Below are 24,704 nucleotides of genomic sequence, written 5' to 3'. Positions count from 1 at the left end.
TACTCCAATTGCGCTTGCTAGAGGAGTTACTACAAGGTTTCGACAACACTTTCATGGCCAAGGCTTACAAATGAGGCATGGATGCCCCACACTCTTTCCACCATCTCCATGCTGGCATGTCTTTCGCTAGTTCTTTGATTCTTGGATAAGCAAACAATCCTTCTCTGTTTTTGAAAACTTGACAATTCTCTAACAGCAGAGGCATACTCTATGCTATCCTCAAAGAAACGTCCAAGAAGATCATGCCACGATTGCATTATCTAAACATCAGTTTCTATGCGATATTCCCACCATTGCGGGTCTAATGTATGGGCTGTAATACTATACCCACATTTTCTAGGCCTCGCATCTTCCTTCAAAACATCACTCTCAGCAATCCACCATGCCATATAAGCACTTCCCATGCTTGGCCTTTTCACATCCAACCTACGGATTGCAAACCAAATTGGCTTCATAGCTTCCACTGCATCAGATATCCTCCTCTAAAACGTCGGGTTATTAACCAATGCCTTCAGGTCTCCAAATTCACTACGAGAGTTATTTGAGTGTGTCTCGGCTATCCACTCTGCCACTTCGATGCTGAATAAAGTCTCCGTTACAAGGGCTTGTTGTTTTAACAACCACTCCATCATTATATAGTTTGTGCCAAAGCATGTTTCACCTGGCTTTAGAAGCTCTAGCAAGTGACTTGCAGGTTGTTTAGTCTTGAATATACCTAGTAGTTGCTCATGGTTAAGAAAGCACAACATGACCTTTCGTGCCTCATCCACAACAACTTTGAAGAAGCTCCAAGTGTTTTAATTTGTACCAATCCTCCAAGACTAAATCTAGATAGTGGCACGAGCATGGCAATTCCCAAATACATCGATATCTGTGATTTATAAGTTTCCCAGCCTTTCGACAATTCTTGGAATTATCAGTGATGAACTGAATAATATTGTCAAGACCAATTTCTTCAATGCATCTACTTAACTGCTCTGCAATGAATTCTCTCGTCTTAGCCTCACCGCTTGTATCAATTGACTTTCAGAAAGCCTCCCCTTTGAACGTAACAACCATGATGTCAATCAACAGTCTCTTGCTAACATTCTTCCATCCATCTAATACAATGGTGCAAGCAGTCTTCTCAATGCCATCATAAACCACTTGTTGCATCTCCTCTTTCATCCTACTCTAGTAAGCATCCAACATGCTGTTACGAACAGCATCGTAACTAGGCATTGTAAAACCCGAGCCAGCTTTAGCGACAGAGGCCATGGCTTTTTTCCAATGTGGGCTTTGCACCATCCTCAACGAATATCCCATGCGACATATAGCTTCAAACACATATTGTTGCGCTTTCTCGATAATATGTTGTCCTTTGAAGGAATTTTCAAGAGATTGTTGCTTGTAAATAAAGATTTGATTTTTCATACATTGATACATGTTGTCCCTTGTTTGCAGGGCCCTAGGGCTGACCACAAGGAAGAAGACGAGGAAGAAGGAAGCGAAGAAGGGAGGGAGGATGTGGAGAACTTAAATTAGTCGTAGAACTAGTGCTAGCTACTCTTTTTTGTACTTGAAGCCATTGGCTTGGCTTCGTGCCTCTCTTGTACATACACTATTATTTTTGTACTTGAAGCCACAGGATGTGGCTTGGCTTCATGCTATAGGTACATACAAGCACTTATTGGGCTATGAATTAATAAATACTCTTTTTATTTTTTTGGCTTTCCATTTCCTTGTGCAACGTTCTATCAATGAATACCTTGTGAACTAAACGTTTTGGAGTTGTAATGTTTTATTCGGAATTGTAATCATCGGCTATAGATGTGCTTGGAATCATGCTAATTAAAATGCAGTTGGCTGTAAAAATTGAATTGCACAATATGGAAATGGGATTCTTGTAACCACATAGCATACACAACATACATAGCATTCTGTTCAACCACACAAAATTTTGCTTTTATAAAAAAAAAAGATTCTATAGAGCGTCTATAAGCACGTCTATGTAGGCATCTTTCTTTTTTTTTTAAATTCCTATAGAGCGTCTAAAAGCGCGTCTATAGGCGCATCTGTTTGTTATATAGATGCACTTATAGATGTGGGTCTGTAGACATGCAAATAGATGTGCTCGTAAGTTTTTTTTAAAGTTAAGGAAATGCGTTTGTGTGCACATCTATGGGTGCTTTGTGTTGTTGTGTATCACCCAGCACTCTAGATAGGAAACTTAGTACAGCATCTTTCTCCTCTATCCGCTCCACCTCTCCGTGCCTCATCCATCTATAGTCAAATTCAACTATGATGCATTTCATCTAGCTTAGACTTGGTATGTGGAATGTCTCTTATTTTCTCCCCACTCAATGTGATAATATGTCGAATGCACTCCCTACGGACAAGTTGTTGCAACTCAATTCTCCAAGTGTCTCTCTCTTTCTTTGAAGGGGTGGCTGCCATGAGAAAGGAAGAGGTATTGATCTAATTCACACAACAATCATTACGTAACCACTCGTCAGGTTCTACTACCACGATGAGTCACGACGTGTACATGCGAAAACCAATGAATATGATTTAAGTAATTGAGACATCTAGGTCCAATCGTAATGCATTACATTAACACGCAACAGTCATTACAAAAACAAATGCAAAAATATCAAGAAATAAAAATGAGATCCATGAATTTTTAATAGATAATTATAAGGTGGACCCTAAAAGCAACAGTGCGCCTCATAGAAATTACTCCAACAAATCCTATCAGGTTATTGAAGAAGGATAGGCTATAAAAGACGAACAAGAAAACATATAAGAGCAATCACAATGTAATGAACGAAGATGAACGAGATCAACATTGTGTGATCACACATCTTGAGCTCGTTGGGAAGGTCATCTTCGAGATGAATCCAGCCAGCCAAAGCGAGCCATCACCCGAATAATAACCGGCTCTATTGATACCTACATACAATATATATGAATATATGTTGTAGACCAATGCGAGGTGAATCCAGCCGGCTAAAGCGAGCCATCACCTAGCCTTGATCATAATACTACCTAATAGAATGTCACTCGAGGCAAGATGAATCCAACCGGCCAAAGCGAGTCATCATCCGGCCCTAAGTGATAAACATCACACATTCAAACACATATAAGCATGCATAAATAAGCATCATACATATTCCTCTCTCAATTGGGACGAGGTACATCCAGCTGGCCAAAGCGAGCCATCACCCGACCTTAATCTTGATACTACTAGAACATCACTTGAGGCAAGATGAATCCAACCGGCCAAAGCGAGTCATCATCCAGCCCTTGGTGAAACACATCATGCAATGACACACATAGAAGCAAGCAAACACAATCATATGATGTATTTCTCTCTCTTTTCTCTCTAGTAAGGCGAGGTGAATCTAGTCGGCCGAAGCGAGCCATCACTCGGCCCTAACTGAGAACAATAGCGAGGTTAGAGTCTCACTAAAAGCTTGTAATAGAGCAAAAAATAGTGAAGATGCAGAAAACTGCAGAAAATTCCGATGAATTTCGGTGAACTATAGAAAAAAATTATGCGAAGGGGGCCTTTTATAGAATCCAAATCGACATACCAACCAGTATGTCCACACACTGGTCGATTTTTGTGGCCAATGCATGCATGCCATGCGTTCGCGGTCCATGCACATCGATCGGTGTCACACTACACCGATTGGTATTTTCTTGAGTATACTGGCTGGTGTGGTGATTCACCATCCAGTTTTTTGTATACTAGTTAGTGTGGTGATCACAACAAGACAAAGCACCTACAGATGCATACACAGATGCATTTACTCAACTTTTAAAAAAACTTATGGGTGCATCTATTTGCACGTCTACAAACCCGCATCTAAAGGCGTATCTACATAGTAGACAGATGCGCCTATAAACGCGCATATAGACGTGTAAATAGACGCTCTACTAGAAATTTAAAAAAATGGACAGATGCATCCATAAATGCATTTATAGATGCATTTATAGACACGTTTATAGACGCGTCTATAGACACGCAAATAGATGCCCCTCGAATAGACAGACGCGTTTATAGATGCCCTGATAGATGCGCTACCTAATATTTTTTAAACTTTGTGTGCTTGAATAGAATGCTGTGTATGTTGTGTATGCTATGTAGTTACAGGAATCCCATTTCCACATTGTGTAATTCAATTCTTATAGCCAACCGCATTTTAATTAGCACTCTTGCAAGCACGTCTATAGCCAACATTAATTACAATTTCAAATAAAACATTACAACTCCAAAACATTTAGTTCACAAGGCATTAATTGATAGAAAGTTGCACAAGAAAATTGAAAGCCAAAAAAGTAAAAAGAGTGTATATTAATTCATAGCTCAAAAAGTGCTTGTATGTACATATAGCACGAAGCTAAGCCACGTCCTGTGGCTTCAAGTACCAAAAATAAGAGGAGTGTATATACAAGAGGCACGAAGCCAAGCCAGTGGATTTAAGTACAAAAAAGAGTAGCTAGCACTACTTCTACGACTAATATAAGTTCTCCACGCTCACTCCCTTCTACGCTCACTTCTGCGCTCCCTTCTCCACCTCCTTCTTCCTCGTCTTCTTCCTCATCTTCTTGTGCAGGGTCCTGTATACAAGGGACAACATATATCAATGTATGAAAAATCAAATCTTTACTTATAATATTGACATTATTTAATTACAGCTTTCAAATACCTCGGGGGGCACTCTAGTAGCCCGGATATACTACTACTCAATAATCAACCCATCATTATAGAAGTGTCTCCATGTATCTCCTCTGTGATGGTGGCAGTGGTAGGCTATCTCGACAGGAGTAGGGTACCTACCCACGATGTCAAGCTACAAGATGACACAATTTGTGGAGGGTTTAGTACAAAGAAACAACCTCCTAATAAACTACATAAACAATATAATTTGAGATTGATACTTACAAATTGGGCCTCCCATGATTCAACACCCCCTGCTCCAAAATGCACGCTTCCATATTTCTCCATTTGGATCCTTCATGCCTCCACGTACTGCTGCAGACTGGGTTCCTCCTTTGCTGACTTCATTGCTTTCTTCCACTCACGCTTGTGAGTGGTGTGGGGCGGGCCCCTTGGTGGTTGACCTCCCTCGAGCCTAGTTGCAAGCTCCACTAGTGCCTACCTCTTAAGCGAAGATCTTTTATTGCTAAGTATCGTAATAATCTTTGACTTGGCCCATTTATCTGTGAACTGAACATTGGGGGGGTTAGGATGCCTAGAGCAAACAGCAACGAGGGTCTCATCAGCCAACCTCTTTGGATGGTCTTTGTAGTGAATAAAGCAATCTCTGTAATTGTTAGCAATTATAGTGCACATGAAGGCCATGATGTCCTTTCCCCATGTATCCATCAAGATGCCTCCTGTCTGAGTGATGTCATAGTAGATCGTACCATCACCCAAAGGCATGTCTAAATAATCCGAATCATCCTCGTCCCCACCACCACCCCTCCCAAAGCACTGTGCCATGCGTCCCCCACCGCTCTCCTTGGTATTACGCCTGCTACTGTGTCGTGTCGAGCTAGTACTGGCAAATCGTAGCTAGAGAAGTGACTCTCAACTGCAGGGGACTACGTGGACCACTCGTAGCTGGAGATCCAAGTCTCGACTGCACGGGATTACACCGACGGCTCTGCGAGGCAGAAGGGCCTCCTGACGGCATGGGGGAAGGGGCATAGGACGGCATGGGGGAAGGGGCTCGGCTCTGTAGCCGACTAGGCTGTGTTGACTCCACTGGGGTAATCTCAGCTAGTGTGGGGTTGGGGTGGTTTGGAGTCTATAGTGCCGACTCCTCGGGGGTGTTTGGAGTATCCGTCATGTAGCCGTATAACTCCCCAGGACTGGGAGGGTGCCCTAAAAGGTTATATAACTCCTGAAAGATGGTCTCTCGAAGATCAGGTGAGCCTGAAGAGCTTCCTGGCCACATGATGAACTAGAAAAAAGAAAAAAAGAAGATTACTGATGAACTGAGAAGAGAAAAAGAAGAGAAAAAGAGAGAAAATAGAGAAGGAAAGAGAGTAGAAAAGAGAGGAAAAGTGGGGATAAAAGAGAGGAGAAAGGAGAGGAAAAGAGATTATTTAATTACTTTTAAATACCTGGGGAGCGCTCTAGTAGCCCAGATATATTGCTCCTCAATAATCAACCCGTCATCATAGAAGTACCTCCATGTATCTCCTCTGCGATGGTGTTGGTGGTAGGCTATCTCGACAGGAGTAGGGTACCTGCACACGATATCAAGTTGCAAGATGACACAATTTGTCGAGGGGTTAGTACAAAGAAACAACCTCCTAATAAACCACATAAACACAAGATACTTTGTGATTGATACTTATAAATTGGGCCTCCCATGATTCAACACCCCCTGCTCTAAAATGCACGTTTCCATATTGCTCCATTTGGATCCTTCATGCCTCCATGTGCTACAGACTGGGATCCGCCTTCACTGACTTCATTGCTTTCTTCCACTCACACTTGTGAGTGGTGTGGGGCTGGCCCCTTGGTGGTAAACCTCCCTCTCTCCTGGCAATCTCGGCTAGTGTTTGCCTCTTAAGCAAAGATCTTTTATTGACAAGTATCATAACAATATTTGACTTTGCCCATAATGGAACATTAGGGGGATTGGGATACTAGAGCAAACAACAGCGATGGTCTCATTAGCCAACTTTTTTGGCTACTCTTTGTAGTGAATAAAGCAATCTATGTAGTTGTTAGTAATTACAGAGCACATGAAGGCCATGACGTCCTTCCCCCATGCATCCATCAAGATGCCTCCTATCTGAGTGATGTCATAGAAGATCGTACCCTCAAGGTAGAAGGGAGTGTTGATAATTGGGGAGAAGGGGCGCGGCTCTATAGCCTGCTGAGCTATCTTGACTCCACTGGGGTAATCTCAGCTAGTGTGGGGTTGGGGTGGTTGGAAGTCTATAGTGCCGACTCTTGGGGGGTTTTTAGAGTACCCGTCATGTATGTGTGTAACTCCCTAGGAGTGGGAGGGTGCCCAAAAATGTTATTTAACTCCAGAAAGATGGCATCTCGAAGATCAGGTGAGGCTAAAGAGCTTCCTGGCCACATGATGAACTGAAGAAAAGAAAAGAAAAAGATTACTATCACGCATGCCCTCTTTCCATCATGTAGAAGAAAAAATAGAGTGACAACCTGACATTGAGCAAGCATTTACAGACTCCTGCATTCTTTGAATTAGAGTGACAAAAGTCTATATTTGCTTGCTCAATGTCAGGCTATTGAAGCTTCACGTGGGGAAAAAGGCAGAAGGAAAGAGAGAAGAAAAGAGAGGTAAAAACAGAGGATAAAAGAGAGAAAAAGTGAGGAGATGAGAGAGAAAAAGAGAGAAAAAGAGAGGAGATAAGAGAGAAAAAGAGACGAAAAGAGAGGAGAAAAGAGAGGAGAAAAAAGAGAGAAAAAGAGAGGAGATAAGAGAGAAAAAGAGAGGGAAAAAGAGAAGGAAAGAAAGGAGAAATTAAAATAGAGGAAAAGAGAGGGGAAAAGAGAGGAACAAAGAGGAGAAAAAGGAGAGAAAAAGAATGCTCCATCATGCATGCCCTCTTTCTTTATCTTGCCCTCATGCTTTAGTCCAATTTTCCTCTTTCTTGAATCCGCCCTCATGCAATCACTTATTTCCATCATTCATGCAATCCGTTATGGCCTCATGAATGCTTAAGGGAAAGAGAAGGAAAGGCAAGGGAAAGAGAAGGAAGGGAAAGGGGAAGGGGAAGGGGAAGGGGAAAGAGGAAGGGGAAAGGGAAGAACACAGAAGAAAACATAAGAAAATTGTCGTAGCGCATCTATAGATGCATCTGACAGTGCGTCTACAAGCGCGGCTGCCTATTTTTCCAAAAATTAGATGCGTTGTTAGATGCATCTATAGATGCACTCTGATAGATGCCTTTTTAAAAGAAGTTGAAGAGGACATGTGCCCAACCCCAAAAAGAACAACACTAGTACCAAAAACATCCCTTCCCTGCATACAACAAAGGATGACGAATCCAAGGAGAGCAACTTTCAAAGAAGATCAACTGCCAAGAGACTTACCTTGGATAGAGGTATGGAAGCTTCTTGTCCATCTTCAAAGCTACTTCTCCTTCTTCTCTTCCTTGTTCACCCTCTTCTCTTGTATGCTTGGGGATGACTGTGTAAGCCTGGAGATGAGTGTGGGTGCTTGAAGATGAGTGTGGATGCCTAAAGTTGTGTCTCTTAATAGGAAAGCTAGCCACACGATGCTAAAAGTATGTGAAGGAAAGCAAGCACACTAAAAGTAGGTTCGAAAATCAGCTCCCAGTCTACGCGTCTAAAAGCACGTCTAATAGCGTGTCTATTAACACATCTTCACTATGTTTTAGATGTGCCTATAGACACGTTTCACAGTACAGATGCGGTGCTAAATGCACTTTTAGACGCTACATAGAGTTTTGACATTTACAACTCATGCAAGAACACATTTTTTGGGTTGTTTATCCATAGGATTTCTTCATCTTCAACAAGTAGTTCCAATGACGATGAATCCCTCCGTATCCACCATCGTGAAATGTGGTTGGAGCAAAAAATGAAATGTATGTGTGATCAATGTCAAGGAAAAATATATCGTGCACGCAAAATTACACTCAATCATGTCTCAAACTATGGAGAATGGGATGTGACCGTAAACATGGTAAGTGTTAAAGAGTTAAGGTTGATTCAGATACCTATGGGTGTTCATGTGTTTGATATATGATCCTTTTTTTATTTGATACAAGATGCAGTGCCACACCCGCATATGTTGCCCTATGCTCGTCGTGAGGAGGCGAAGTGTTGGCAATATGAAGTGGGATCTTCAGGAGGGACCGTTACGAATGCATGGAGTGATGATGATAGTAGCCCTCTGCCATTACCTCATGAGGCCGTGGAGGAGGAGGTGTTTGATGATGTGGAATGGGATTTATATGTCCATCAGTCCTAAGGTAGGGATGATAGCATGGAGCGGGACGATCTTTTTACTGCAACATCGACTTCATTGTTTGAGGGCTGCACATTCTCTATTCTATGTGCCTCCCTTGAGTTACTAAACTTGCAGACCATCTATGGATGGAGCAATGTAAGTTTGAATGCATTACTCAAGTAACCTTTAGATTCTATTTTGCAAACATGGTGAGTTATGCTAGTGGGTCAATAACTCGAATGCTTTTTCTCATTTATGGTCTTCACAAATAGGCTATTGTGTAAAATGCTTCCAAGGGAGAATAAATTATCGACCTCAAGAGATATGGCAAGGAAACATGTGACCTCCCTTGGAGGATTAGATTACAAGTGCATCCATGCATGCATCAACGATTGCATTCTGTTTCGTGGACCACATAAGGATGCAAGAGAGTGTCCTACTTGTCGAGAGGCAAGATATAGAGTAGATCTCAAAACTTTGGATGCGCCTCGTAAGGTTCTGCGACATTTTCCCATAATCCATTCCAGAGCTCATGTCATGGCATTCCTCCTATCGATCAACTGATGGCAAGTTGAGAACTCCCGTAGACACTCCTGTGTGGAAGCATATTGAAGACTCGAGAGTCTCTTCTCTGTGCACACCTATCTGCACTGCAGCCCACTACCCAGTGATCATCATTTCATCATGAGCTCCTTTGAAGCGCATGCCCAACCATAAACTCTCGACCGACTATGTCTCTGCCCGCGACGATTTCTCTTTTGGAAAACCAAATTCAAAGTTTTGTTTCTTTTCTTTGACCTCCAAAACACCTTAGCCCTCTAAGGTTAATTTCAAAAAAAAAAGAAGAGAAGAAGAGCAAAGCAAATCTGAAGAAGCTCAAATCAAGAAGGCGATTGGAACCACAAAATCACCTTGCAATTAATTGGAGATCAGTCGAGTGCAAAGATGACTACAAGCGACATCAACGGTCACATATCTCCCACTCTAGTCCTTTCTACTTCCGATCAAAGAGCGAGATAAGTGATTTCTTTTGCTTTATATTTCATACACTCAGTATCTTCCACCATCCATTTCTTACCATACACTTGAGTCACATTTTTCTCTCATCTATTAAAATTTTCATACACTTAGTATCCTTATTTTTCTCCGCTCCGATTTATTTGTGTTTATCGCATTATCATGGCGCATCAGCGACAGCCACCCATGCTCCAAGAGCAACTAGACGCACTTTAGGCATAGTTGGCCGATGAGCATGAGCATAGGGAGAGATTGGAAAATAAAATCAATGGTAATGATGATCCTATTATCAGGACAGTCAAAGCCACACTAAGAGCACAAAATTCGAGAAAAAAGAGTAAGATAAGTAGAAAAGCTCTCATTTCAAAATTTCGATGGAAAGAAAAAAGCACGCAATGTCTTATCTTGGATCAGTCAGCTGGATGATTATTTTTCAAGGTAGAAATTCTCTTAAAAAGACAAGATTAAATGTGCTGCAAATCATTTAGTAGAGAGTGCTGCACTTTGGTGGAACGTCACTAAGCACAGTAAAAGGCAACCAAAATCTTGGAAGTCTTTTCAAAAGCTCATCAAGAGAGATTTTCTTCCCTCACATTTCAAAGCAAAAGCTAGATAACAGTGGGATACTTTTAGGCAGTTCGATAAGGAAATGATCTCCACATATACTGATAGATTTTGGCAAAGGTTGATCCAATTACAGTCCTTAGAGAAAGTTAATTAAGCGAGATCAACGCAGGAAGTATGTGGTAGGTCTAAAAGTCTAAGTTGAGAGCCGAGATTGCTCACAGAACTCTACGATTTCTCTTGCAATGAATTGTGAGAGGAAGAATGGGATCCCAAAAGAAGGGAAAGATTTAGAACGGCATGTACCCTTCCATAAGAGAAAGAGATTTGATAAAAAGCCCTTCTTTAAATCTAAAAATGGTTTTGTTCCACAGAAGACAGATTCTTCTTTGAAGTCGAACGGTGGAAATTTTCCAAAGAAAGAAATAAGGTGTTTCAAGTGCAACAAGGTGGGACACATAGCCACTGAGTGTCCCAAAAGAAAGAAAACCCCGATGGCGAAAGTGCACATGATTGACGACAAAGTAGCCAAGCAAGAGGGAGGTACGTATAATTGTCATGCTCTTTGTGTGTGTGTGTGTGTGTGTGTGAGAGAGAGAGAGAGAGAGAGAGAGAGAGAGAGAGAGAGAGAGTGTAATATGGCAAACTACTTGTTCTTTGGTTAATAGAAATGGTGCATTCTAGGGAAAGCCATCAAAGCTAGTTTAGAAGCTAATGGCCTAATGGCCAACCATCAATAGTGAGAGAATTAGAGGTCATATCATCAAGCAAGTAAATAGACACACTTTTGCAAATTTGAAGGATGGGTTAGATGGGTAAGGTCATTTCGGTTGTGATGTATTGTATGTTGAGGTTCATAAGGTTAAATGCATCCATTGCCTTAGCCATCGATGGGAGAGAAGAATTAGGGTTCTATCCCTGTTGTGTTAAACAAGGTGGAGAATCCACTAAGGCCCTACTTTGTTAAGGTAGGTTACTGTTATGAACATAATGGAAATGAGATAGAGAGAAGATGCTCTTGCCCTCGGAGAATGTCACTAAATGCAAGAATCTCCATTGGCCCTTCAGATACCATGTATAGTAAGTGGGCCAAATTGGAGAACAACAAAGAATGTGAAGAGCATCAAGCCAAGAAGGGAGATGGAGGTGTTTACTTCGCAATACTAAACTAGCCCTAAATAAACTAATTGAGAGGTAACCAAAATTACATAGCACTCACTCTAAGGGCCTTAGCACATGGATGGGGCTAGCATGGGATTAGGATGGGAATCTTTTTGTCATCATTACTCCCGTCCTACACCAAGTGGTCTAGGATGGATTTAGAATGGGAGTAGCCACTTTTTCTCCCATCCTGGACCATGGCCTCTAGACCCTAGCAGCTAGAATGGGTTCCTCTTTTCTAGGGATTCAAAAACATGGAAGGATGACATGTGTCCTTGTCCCCACGTGGTCCCCACCTCTTAAACACATGAAATGATGGCATGTGTCCTCTTCCTCCTAAACCCATCCCTAGTTCTTTTTTTGTTAGTACATGGTGGGATAGGAATAGGATAGAAATATGCATGGGACCACCTTTTCCCATTCCCATCCTATTTCTTCCCATGTGCTAAGCCCCTAACTATGATGAGGAAGATAAAAAAACAGCCCTAATTAGCCACTTTAAACCTAAATCCCATAGACCCTTATAGGAGGGCAAGAAAATATTGGGAGGAGTATTAGGGTGGGTATAGAGAGCTTGATGTTTGCCGGATGCCCATGCTGATGGGCGTTGTGCCGTGTTTTGAGGATCCAATGATATTCACGCACGTGGCGGCCACAGGGACGACCGAAGCTCCGTTTGTTGAGTGGGCTAGAAAGAAGAGGAGGGGAATGAGAGGCGGGGAGTCAAGTCAAGCGACTTGATGATTCACGCTCGCTGTTGATGATTATCATAATTAAACCTTAATGAAAAACATTATAAAATAATGAGGAGGATGAAGAGGAAGCAACAAAAAAAAGAAATGAAGGGTTTCATCGATTTGATAAGGCCTATAAGTAAATTCTTCGTTCTCGTCTTTCATTTGAACAAGACGAGTAGCATGACCCGTCTACGATGGGTTAAAGACCTGCTCCGCTGGGTCTCAAAGTGAGATCTTAAAATGTTTGTAATTTCTAGCAATAGAATTTCAAGTTTCAAAATCCTCCACCATAGGCACCACTTGGCTTGGCTCTATGCTCAATTTTACTGAACTATTCAGTTAGAAGAGCGACCATGTGATGATGGAGAGGCAAAGCATTCGCACAACCCCCACCCCCCTTCTTGCACACACACAAATGCTCTCTCTCTCTCTCTCTCTCTCTCTCTCTCTCTCTCTCTTCCTTTGATTGTGTCCCTCATGATGCACATGCACATGCACTAAACTCTCTCTCTCTCTCTCTCTCTCTCTCTCTATCTATCTATCTATATATCTCCATTGCAAGTTTGCTAGAATTCTCGGTCAAAGCAAGCAACATCTCAGTTTGTCAAAGGAAAATAAGAGTTCTATGTTGGCAATAGTCCATGCACTATCTTAGAACATATAACGATTAACACAAAAGGAATGACAACCAAAAAGAGAAATAGCAATTCTATGTTTCTCAACTCAATGGAGCCCATAGCAATATAATAAGACAACCGTTAGGCTACTAGGCTACCCAATAAAAGCATCGCATGAATGCTCTACTCGAGTAGGAATAGTGGCTCAAATAGAGAAAGGTCAAGTGGATGATTTAAGAATGTATGGAAGGTCTCCTCATGAAACATGAAAAGACTATAACATCTGAAGATCTTAAGAGCTAAGTATGAACTATATATAGCCTATGTTATCCCTTAAAAGTGCTCATAAGTGACCTAATGTTTTGGGGATGTGCAATACCTCGAGCTACATGTAGCTTCACTCTAAAGAGTACCCACACTACATCACGCCTAGAGTACTCACATTCTTACAACATTCTCTTTGTTGCATTGTGTCTCTCCATCTTCGCTTGTTACAACTCAAAATGCTTAAGGATTCTCTGAGTAGTGAACTTGCACATTGATGTGGGTCGTTAGAGAGGGAAAGCTCTACAATGTATTCGCCTTCTTCTAGGTCATATTCTAGCTCTAAATTGATCTGCCTTTTGCCCGATGGATGTGCCAATCTGCCCTTGTTCTGACTATTTCTTGGTACTTTCTAGCATCCAATAGCTCCGTACACCTTGTGTAGATAGCTTGATAAATACCTGCCTGTCTTGCTCACTGTTTGGACTACTCTCAGTCTCAGATCTAGTCAGTTATCTGCTGCTGCAAGCAGTCACATTTGTCTTGCAAGCATTTTGCCTCTAATCTATGATAATCCAGTTCTCCAAAGAGCCTCTAACATGCCAGATAGTCCTTCATTGTGTTGCCCACATGGCAGCCTATTTGCTGCCCATGTGGAAGCCCTTCTCTATGACTTTCTCTCAGAGCTTGTTGCCCACGTGGTAGCTTAGGTGTTGCCCATGTGGCAGCCCCCTCTTCATGCTTTTCCTTCTGGATTTGCTGCCCACATGACAACCATAGTGTTGCCCATGTGATAACCCTAAGCTGAACTCCACCTCTCCACACACTCCTCATATGGGGGCTTACAGAGGGTATCCCACAATGAAGGCTAATAGTGTGTCCCAAGAATTACACACGAAAGTGTTTAACTACGGAATCAAAAACTTATTTACTTATGTGTACTTCACAGTCGTGAATGGGTCTCCTAACTCCCAGTCCGATAAGTACTTGGTCAGATAATATACCTAAGGGTGTGTTTTTTTGCGGATGTGCATATTACTACGGGAAAAATGGTGGATAATGCGTGATCGACCATGCAAAATCATAGCCGATGGTCACAATACTTTGCACCCACCTTAACCTAGTTGAAAGGGACTTGCATGCAAAGTGGAGCCCCGATCTGAGAAGTACTTATTTGAATAACACACCTAGGACCGTGGTTTTTTATGGTGGTGCATGACACTAAGGCAAAAATGGTGTTTTATGCTTGATTGACAATGCAAAGCATATCCGATGGGCACAATACTTTGTACACACCTTAAACTAGGTGAAATTGACTTACATGCAAAGTGGCGCACCCATCCCATAAGTACTTGATCGGATAACATACCTAGCAGCGTGTTTTTTTACGGATGTGCATGACACTAGAGCAAAAATGGTATTTAATTCTTGATTGACCATGCAAAGGATATCCGATGGGCACAATTCTTTTCCTACACCTCAAACTAGGTGGTATTGACCTATTCTCAAAGAGGCACACCCATCCGATAAGTACTTGGTCAGATAACACACCTAAGGGCGTGCTTTTTTACGGATGTGCATATCACTAGGGGGAAACTGGTGTATAATGTGTGACCCCATCTGAGAAGTACTCATTTAAATAACACACCTAAGACCGTGTTTTTTTATGGTTGTGCATGACACTAAAGCAAAAACGGTGTTTTATGCTTGATCGACAATGCAAAGCATATCCGATGGGCACAATACTTTGCACACACCTTAAACTAGGTGGGATTGACTTACATGCAAACTGGCACACCCATCCCATAAGTACTTGATCGGATAACATACCTAGCGGTGTGTTTTTTTACGGATGTGCATGACACTAAGCCAAAAATGGTATTTAATGCTCGATCGACCATGCAAAGCATATCCAATGGGCACAATACTTTTCCTATGCCTTAACCTAGGTGTTATTGACATGTTTTCAAAGAGGCACACCCATCTGATAAGTACTTGGTTAGATAACACACCTAAGGGCGTGTTTTTTTACAGATGTGCATATGACTAGGGCAAACACGGTGTATAATGTGTGATCGACCATGCAAAGCATATCCGATGGTCACAATACTTTGCATGCACCTCAATCTTGTTGAAATAGACTTGCGTGAAAAGTGGAGCCCCCATCTGAGAAGTACTTGTTTGAATAAGACACCTAGGACTGTGTTTTTTTACGGTTGTGCATTACACTAAGGCAAAAATTGTGTTTTATGCTTGATCGACAATGCAATGCATATCCGATGGGCACAATACTTTTCACACACCTTTAAATCAGTGGAATTGACTTACATGCAAAGTGGCGCTCTCATCCCATAACCACTTGTTCGAATAACACACTTAGGACCGTGTTTTTTGATGGTTGTGCATGACACTAAGGCAAAAACGGTATTTAATGCTCCCTCGACCATGCAAAGCAAATCTGATGGGCACAATACTTTGCATGATCCTAAAAAATGGTGGTATTGCATTGCATGCAAAGTGGTACACCCATCCGATAAGCACTTGGTCGGATAACTCACCTATAACTTAGTGTGTTTTTTTATGGTTGTGCATGACATTGAGGTACAAACGGTATTTAATGCATGATATACTATGCAAAGCATATTTGATGGGCACAGTACATTGCATGCACCTCAACCTAGGTGTTATTGAGTTTCATGCAAAGTGGCATGTCCATCCAATAAGTACTTGATCAGATAACACACCTAGGAGCTTGTTTTTTTATGAATGTGCTTGACACTAAGGCAAGAACGGAATTTAAAGCTTAATTGACCATGCAATGCATATCCGATGGGCACAATACTTTACCTACACCTCAGACTAAGTGGTATTGACTTGTTTGAGAAGAGGCACACCCATCCGATAAGTACTTGGTTGGATAACACACCTAAGGGTGTGTGTTTTTATGGATGTGCATATCACTAGGGGAGAGACGGTGTATAATGCATGATTGACCATGCAAAGCATATCCGATTTATCACAATACTTTGTACGCACCTCAACCTAGTTGAACTTGACTTGTGTGCAAAGTGGAGCCCCCATTTGATCATTACTTTTTGAATAACACACCTAGGATCGTGTTTTTTTATGGTTATGCATCACACTAAGGCAAAAACGGTGTTTTATGTTTGATTGACAATGCAAAGCATATCCCATGGGCACAATAATTTACACACATCTTAAACTAGGTGGAATTGACTTACATGCAAAGTGGCTCTCCCATCCTCAGGGGGGTCACTATGTATAAACCCTCTATATCACATGCGTTCAAGGCCTATTTTTAAAATCCCTTATCTGTAATTTTTTCATTAATAAAATGTACCCCTTTTTCTATACAAATCTGTAAATTTTTTCCAAAACTATTTTAAATAATCCCTTATGTATATTTATTTATGTAAATTGTAGAAATAAAAAATATCCTTTTGTTGAACTCACGTGATAGGGTTACATATGATGAGTGACCCCCCCGAGCTCCCATCCCATAAGTACTTTATTAGATAACATACCTAGCAGCGTGTTTTTTTACTGATGTGCATGACACTATGGCAAAAATGGTATTTAATGCTCGATCGACAATGCAAAGCGTATTCGATGGGCACAATACTTTTCCCACACCTCAACCTAGGTGGTATTGACTTGTTTGCAAAGAGGAACACCCATGTGATAAGTACTTAATTGGATAACACACCTAAGGGCATGTTTTTTTACAGATGTGCATATCACTAGGGGAAAAATGTTGTATAATGAGTGATCGACCATGAAAAGCATATCCGATGGTCACAATACTTTTCACGCACCTCAACCTAGTTGAAATTGACTTGCTTGAAAAGTGGAGCCCCCATCCGATAAGTACTTGTTGGAATAACACCCCTAAGACCATGCTTTTTTATGGTTGTGCATGACACCAAGGCAAAAATGGTGTTTTATGCTTGATCGACAATGCAAACCATATCCGATGGGAAAAATGCTTTGCACGCACCTTTAAAACTCTATCTTAAAGTAGATCATAAGCTATACAGGTCCGGTCCTTTGAAGCATAAAGACACAGGGCTTACATAGAGCACCTCATTAAACCCTACTAGAGGATAAGGAGTCATGGCAGCTAGAGAGCATCTTGCAGGAGCATCCCAACCTTGTGGCAGATTGATGTGCAACATTTGATGGACAAATTGATGTAATGGATCATACCAAGGGCTATGGTTGTGAGTGATCCATGCTTGCACCAACATGTGGTATCTTAGCCACTCTAGCCTCCATGAGCCTCTAAAGCTTCCAAAACTGCCATGTCATCATCTTCCCCATCTCTCTCCTTCTTCATGTTTTCTTCCACCTTCTTTCCTGATTTTCCTTAAGCTTGTTCTTCCAATCTAGGCGACCATTTCCCGAACCCTTGAGCTAAAGCATCGTTGTGTTGGGGCGAATTCTTGGCTAGGTGGAATTAGGGAATAGTTTCCTTTGTTGCCTATGCCGACACGTTTTTCAACTGCCGAAGAAACACACAATTCTCCCTGTAGGCACCGCCATTCATCAAATGGCTCTAGCTACTGTTGGGTGACGCTACAAAGAGCATGCTATTGAAGTTTGAGCAACAATGGTCCAATATACAAGGAGAACATACAGAAAAATTGTTTTTTTATGGTTGTGCATGACACTAAAGCGAAAATGGTATTTAATGCTCCCTCGACCATGAAAAGCATATCCGATGGGCACAATACTTTTCATGCTCCTCCAAAGTGGTGGTATTGAGTTGTATGCAAAGTGGTACACCCATACGATAAGCACTTGGTTGGATAACACACCTAAAAGTGTGTTTTTTAATGGTTGTGTATGACACTGAGGCATAAATGGTGTTTAATGCGTGATATACCATGCAAAGCATAACCGGTGGGCACAATACTTTGCACGCACCTCAATGTAGGTGTTATTGAGTTGCATGCAAAGTGGCATGTCCATCTGATGAGTACTTGATCGGATAACTTCTCCCACCAATAAATTAAGTACTAACTAAAAATTATAATAAATGAGTAGATTATTAAAAAGAGACTAATATTTATGTAATTGTTGCTACTGCAGCTTGCTTGCAAAGGACTCTCACAAAGGAGATGGCTATAGATTTTGTTCCAGGGATGGATGTGATTTTATGTAGCAAAAGAGAAGTAGTTGCATTTACTACAATCCATGAGAGTGATCCCAATTCAGTTTGCCACTTTCGAAGACTTGGCGAAGATAAGGTGGCAGTTACTGTATCAAAGATTCTTAGCGCACATGTTGAGCTAAAGTATAAATGTGGAGATATGGAAATTCTTGGAGATGTTATGCTCTACAATACATCCAACAAATCATTTATAGCATGGGACAAAGACGAGACTTATGCAACAAACATTATCAAGAATACAAAGTGCACCACCTTGGATTTTACTATAGGGGACATTTTACAAATGAGATCATTTGCAAATAAGACTGTAGCAGAAGGTGAAGTATTGGGATTTGAACAGTGGAGCAATGGCCATTTGCATAGATGAGGATTCTAAAAGTTACTAATGATGGTATGGTTGATAACATAACATCCTTATGTGATCCCTACTATGAGGTAGGCAAGAATATGAGATGGAGCATGCAATTTTTAAACATGAGAAAGAGGCACGTGGTTTTCAATGATAAAGACAAGGCATACTACAATATCAAAGGACCTAAAAAGCGTGCCCATGTACCAAGCTCTATCACTTCAAATGTGGATGATTTTAATGTACTCAATTATAGAAGTGACATCTTATCTAGAGTGGATGAGTTCATTGGTTCCGAGAAACAAAATGATTTTAGAAGCGAAGCCTTATCTAGGGTGGATGAACTCTTGCACAGTGAGAAGGGCAAAGGTTTCAATAGCGATGTCTTGTCAAGTGTGGATGAGTTCATGCATATTAACAAACCTGGTGTCAATCAAGCTTGTGGATTTGTGAAAGCCATGTCCCAATGAGCGATGTTCTCTCAGGAGTGGAAGAATTTCAAGGTTCTCAATACTCTCATAGAATATTGAATTCATTGAATGGTCCTAAGAGTATGTTAAAAACGAGGATGAGATCAACAGAGGATTATTCAATATTTAACTTTGATTGTGATATGGCCAAGGATGCAATGACCAATCATGGATGCTTCGTTACAAAAAAATGTGAGGAGAAGAAGTGCATAAATACAAATAACAACATGCAGGAGGAACGAAAACGGTCACACATATGCATGAAGAGAAAGCGAATCCAGGCAGATCCACAAAAGCAACCAAAGAGGAAGAGAGTAATGAAGGAGAAGAACATGTTAAATGCATTGGGATATCTATGTTGCAAGCGAAGATGTATGCGCTTCATTGATCTTGTAGACATCAGGGAATGTAGAGGACACATGTGGCAAAGAAGAGGAAGCGAAAGAAATGAATACCTTCTCACAAGTCTCTCTTGCTTTCTTCAGAATGGCAATAAAAGGCTAAGTTCAAGACAAAAGGTAAAACCTCTCATAAATGGAAAAAAGATTTGCAATAAGGCATATCGCAATATTACTGGATTATCCCATGGTACATATTGGGATTTAGTCACCAAGGCAAAGGGTGGCAACAAATCTAGCATTCACGGTAATAGAGGAAGGTCCAAATCAAGAATCTCAACTGTCAGGGCAGCAGCAATTTTGCAAGACTTCATACATGAAAATGCTTTACCTCAACCCCATATATCTACCAAACTCCATAATGGTGACGCGATCACTAAAATGCACCTTCCAATGGGCTTGACAAAGCTTGAAGTATTTGACTCTATTGCATAAAAGCAAAGGCAAAGAGGGGATGTCGTGGCTTCTTCTCATACTTTGTATACTCTTTGGAAGAAGAACTTTGGATATGTTAAAATCCCAAAGAGGCAAAAAATGTCAAAGTGCAATGTCTGTGATGATTTAAAGCGAGTGATTGAGAGTGCAACATGTCCAAATCAAAGGGAATTATACAAAAAAAACTAAAAATCTCATCATGACCTTATTTGACATTCTAGACAAAAATATGCATTTTGGAAGGAGCAAGCTATTTCACATCCCGATGACGACATGTGCCTTATTGTAGATGGCATGGATCAGAATACAACAACATTGCCTAGTTTTGTTGCCACTCCACCTAAATTACAAGGAAAGCACTTTCTAAACTATGTGGAGTGTTAGTGCATGGAATTAAGTTTTTTTCAGATATATGGATTGATTCCTTGCATCTACATGATAGCAATCAAGTTATAACATCTATTATGAAGGCAATTTGCAATGTACATGCATAAAAAGGTCGCCTACTACCGACTTTGAGAATACAAGCTGATAATTGCTGGCGAGAAAATAAGAATGTACCCATGTTTGCATTCTGCTCCATGCTAGTTGCTCATCGAATCTTCAATGAGGTCGAATGTGGATTTTTGTATGTTGGGCATACACATGAGGATATCGATCAGGTTTTTAGCAGAGTCTCAAGAGAGCTTAAGGGAAGTAGCAAGCTAAGGGTGTCCACTTTTTGTTCACTCCCCAATCCTTAGGAGGTGGAAAAACAAGCTTTTTAGCACACAAAAATGCAAATCTCACCTACTTCCCTATGGATCTAGTCTTTGAAGTCTTCTGACACAACATCACACTTGCTATTGTGCACACAATTGTATAGTCTAATCAAAAATTTGATGCACACAAAAAATTTCTTTGTGTCACATGGCATGGTTCCAGGGTGGTCACACGTTTGTCACGAACAGAGAGTGTCATATTAAATTCTAAATTTCTCACTCATTTTAGATTAAATGTTATTGAAACTTTGTAAGTGGTCTCTTTCCATTATGTAGAGCTTAACTTGATTTATTGGTAATTTTTTGAATGATTTATCTAATTATAAATAATTATTTATAATAAATAAAGTCATAAAATACATGCATTTTAGTAGCACACCACTTTTTTTAGTATTTTGAATAATTAAGCAAATCCAATTCGGTGGAAGGTTAGTAGGCACATAAGGGTGTGTGGTTGAATCATCAAATCCCAAATCCAACGGTTAGATTTAGGAAGATTGAAGTTTAATTTTTACTTTTACTCCTGAGAGGATCAACAAAGAATATTAAAAATAAATCTAGTAATTCTCAAACATGACCAAACATTTCAAAAATGTCAATATTTTTAGTCCTCTGCATGATGAATAAGAGGAAAAAATTTTGGTTAAATTTGACTAAGGAAAACGTACGATATGGCCTCCAAGAGTAAAATCTCCCTTTTGTGGGGGAAAAAGGGCCACCCAAGCCTAATACCAAGACAAGGTAGGCTTGGTATTAGGCTTGGTGAGGTAGGCTAGGAGCATCACCGACCCTAGTGGCAAGCCTTTGGAGTGTGCATGCTACCCATGCGGAAGGCTGAGTCATCAAAACCATGCCACGTTGTTAGACCACGTGGTGCCATGTCATCAAGGAGATGTGACATCACTCCTTGCCATGTCACCTTACATTGCCACACGTGCTGCCACATGTGCCACCTCATCATTCCACATCATGAGCCATGTCATCACACCTTGCCACCTTGGCATACCTCGTCAACCTTGCCACATCACCAATCCCTCCACCTCAATTTGCCATGTCAATCTACCACCTCATGAATGCCAACTCATCATGCCACATCACCTTTCCATGTCATGGAAGAGACTATATTGCCACATCATGACCATGCATGGTGCCACATCAGCCACATGTATACACATGACGATGTGCGAGGCATAGAATACCTCGATCGAGGTATATGACCTGCGTGAGGCATACAATACCTCGATCAAGGTATATGCTATGACCGAGGGGTACCTCGATCGAGGTTTATACATGCGTAATGCATTCAATACCTCGATCGAGGTATATGATCTGATCGAGATATATGATCTGGGCATAGCATACCTCGATCGAGGTATTTGAAGGTACAAAACTTAGCCAATTAGTTTCAATCTTAGCACCAAAACTTAGCCAATTAGTTTCAATCTTAGCACCTCTCCACCAATAATAATGAAGAGCAATCTAAGAGCAATCTAGTGGATGAGTTGAGGCTCTCTATAAGACACCACATTTTGGTTCATTTCACCCATTCTTAGCCATTCTTGCCTCCTCATCACTTTGTCACACCTTCCATCCTACTTTCATTGAGAATGGGTTCTCAAAGCCGTAGAGCTAGTAGACGTGAAAGATGTAGGAACCCCCCCCAAATCTCATTGACGAGGAGCGCAAGCGGAAGGCTCGTGAGTGCAAGAGAGCCTCTAGAGCTCGAGCTCACGCTGCCATCACTGATCCACCTCCACCTCTACCTCTACATCCCACCTCCACCCCCACCTCCACCCCCACCCCCACCCCCACCTCCATTGTGCCCCCATCCTCATCCGCTCCCCTACCTCTAGCCTCCACCCTTCCCCTAGCCACCTACATTTTGGCCTCCACCTCTACCTCTTCCCCCTCCACCCTCCCCCCTCCCCCTCCCCCTCCCCCTCCCCGTGCTCCCCTTGGCACCTTTCTTCCCCCGTCCACCCTACCATCTCCCATTGATCCCCTTGCCCCACCTTGTAGCAGCAGTGTGGCTTCACGATGTGACTTGCCGAAGTCCACTATCCATCGTCGTACTAGCAAGATTGTGCAGTCTTTTTTTTGTGACCTCACGCCAGCTTCGCAGTCTTCTCTTCTCACGTCCCTGATTGATCATTCTGACTTGGTAGAGTGTAGGAGGCTTGCTGGTCTTGGCGTACGTAGAGATAGGGTTGTATCTAGCGAGGTCCTTAGCAGTGTTCGACATTCCTATGCTTTTATTAAGCATAGGAACTCCAGTGATGCCTTGGTAGCACGTCGTGCTATTGTGGCTGCCATTAGTAGACCTCATATGATAGGCCATGAGCGTACCGCTTCACGTCTTCTTCAGATTGCACCATGCACATTGCGAGTAGGCATCATTAGGAGGCAGAGTCTAGAGGATAGTGAGACTGATGCTCTTTCGGCTTCGAGTGGTTGTGCACCTCGTAGCGATCGATTGTTGGATGATTCCACTAGGTCCTTCATACAACAATTTTGGGAGGAGCATTGCAGAGCATCCCCGGTGTTCAAGAAGGCATTGTGGAAGAGGGTGTCACGCGGTGTTACATTGAGCATGGTGCATGTTTTTTGGAGTGTACCCAGACTAAGTTGTACACTTAGTTTGTAGAGGCACACTCGGAGTTCAAGATTGGGCAGAGTTCATTTGAGCGATGCAGGCCATGGTTTGTGCGATGCTCTTAGGAGCATGACACATGCTGTTGTCGCTACCATGTGGATTTTGGATTGATGTATGACGTATTCTGTTCCCTTGATGGTCATAGGGGAGTGGTTCCTACTAGCCCTCGCGGCTTCATTCATTCCATATTGTGTACACGAGATGGTGATGCTTTATTCCACTCCCTTGATTGTGTGGAAGGCACGTGTACTTTGTGTGGTGACTTTGCTAGAGTGCCACGAGTTGCACTAGATACTTGTGATGTGCAGATGGTTCGTTGGGAGCAGTATGAGTACAGTACCTTGACATTAGTAGATGGTGGTGCACAGTCGAGGAGGTTGCAGCTTGTGGGGAAGGAGACACCACATGTTGTATTCATTGACAGTTTTCGAGGGAAGCTGTACCGCTACATACGCCACTCGCACACTGCGAAATGGGAGGATCGTCAGTTCCGTGCATGTTTGAGGACATTTCCTACAGGGGTGGTTGTCTCAATGGTGGACTTTGCGGAGAATTACACGTTTGCACCACAGCATGAGATCCAATCGGAGTATTATTTCTCCGAACAGGTGACGTGTGATTGAGTATAGATTTTTTCCCCACCTCATTATATTGAATTATTTCAATAGTCATATTTTTTTCAATGCCATATTGCAGGTTGCTATATTTGTGCACATTAGCTATCATCATGCATAGGCTCATGTGGATGGCATTGATAGCACCATGGACTCACGCGTCATTGTGCGAGAGTATCACTTCTACATTAGTGATGATCGATCGCATGATGCCCATTTTGTACAGCATTGCTTCACTTTGCATGATAGTTTCTTGAGGGATCATGGTGTCACATGATGGCAGCGGCACTGGATCTGGTTAGACGGCTGCGGTGGTCAGTTCAAATCCGCTAGACAGTTTTATTGATTTTGCAGATGGCACCGTGAGACAAGCATTCCGATCACATGGAGCTACTTCGAGACAGGGCACAGTAAGGGAGAGCACGATGGTGCACGTGCTTGTGTGAAGCATGCTTTGCGTCGATACCAGTTGCGTCACAGTGCCGATCGCTTCAAGGATGCACATGATGTGGTGCG

Source organism: Dipteris shenzhenensis, chromosome 30, assembly GCF_047967505.1.
Source record: "Dipteris shenzhenensis isolate YYH24624 ecotype China chromosome 30, Dip_SZ_1.0, whole genome shotgun sequence".
In the NCBI taxonomy this organism is placed as follows: Eukaryota; Viridiplantae; Streptophyta; class Polypodiopsida; order Gleicheniales; family Dipteridaceae; genus Dipteris; species Dipteris shenzhenensis.
This window is presented reverse-complemented; position numbering follows the sequence as displayed.